This window comes from Austrofundulus limnaeus, unplaced genomic scaffold, assembly GCF_001266775.1.
Source record: "Austrofundulus limnaeus strain Quisiro unplaced genomic scaffold, Austrofundulus_limnaeus-1.0 Scaffold1644, whole genome shotgun sequence".
NCBI classification, from domain to species: Eukaryota; Metazoa; Chordata; class Actinopteri; order Cyprinodontiformes; family Rivulidae; genus Austrofundulus; species Austrofundulus limnaeus.
In genome coordinates, this window is record NW_013954046.1 from 47,433 (window position 1) to 48,267 (window position 835).

An 835-nucleotide genomic window follows, 5' to 3' on the forward strand; every position below is an offset into this window, starting at 1 on the left:
TAATGTTCTTGTGAAACAGTTTACTGTAAAATATGTTTCATTTTATAAWAAASTATAAAAAGTCTGTMATKKTGCTTTATGGGATCAATAAATTATCATTCATTCATTCATTGAAAACTTACTTGGTTCTGCGGTCGTCAGTTTTTTTGATTTGACTTCAGAATAAATAGGCTGCTCATCYTTTTCTGCTGAAAAACACAAATAAACCTGAATGAGGAATTGAAGTGTTTGTGTGGCAAGAAGGAGAGAGATAAAGAAAAGATTAGTCACAGCATGCAACAAAAGTGAGTTGACCAATTTAAAGGAAATTCATGATGGGAGGAGTTTTGAGRAGGAAGCAGAAGAAAGTGATCTGTTTTAGCAAGATTGAACTTTTTTTAGCCTCAGTTTTGTTTAAATGATGATATTAAATTAAATTCTTTATAATCTAGAAACAAAACAGCTTCCAACAGAAGAACTGCCAACATGATCCATCTAAAATGAGGTTTAGAAATATTAGATTATAGCCTGAATCTTCTCAGATTAAGTGAAATAATCTGCCAGTGCAGTGTGACAATTTAATTTAGATTGACTTTTTGAAATAAGAAGAATTTCTAGGTTAATTAGATTCATATCCAACACATTCTGATTATGTTTAGTATCAGTCTCAAAACAAGATCAAAAATACTTTTTATCTGATATATGATTGTAAAATGCCCACCTGCGGGCAAAAACTGTGCAATTTCTGCCTTTTAAACATTTCTTGATGTTTCCAGATGCTACCTGGGACTCTTTTTTTTTAATAAACCAAGTTGTCAGACGACTTCCCCTGGTTCTCACAAAAACTTGATACGGT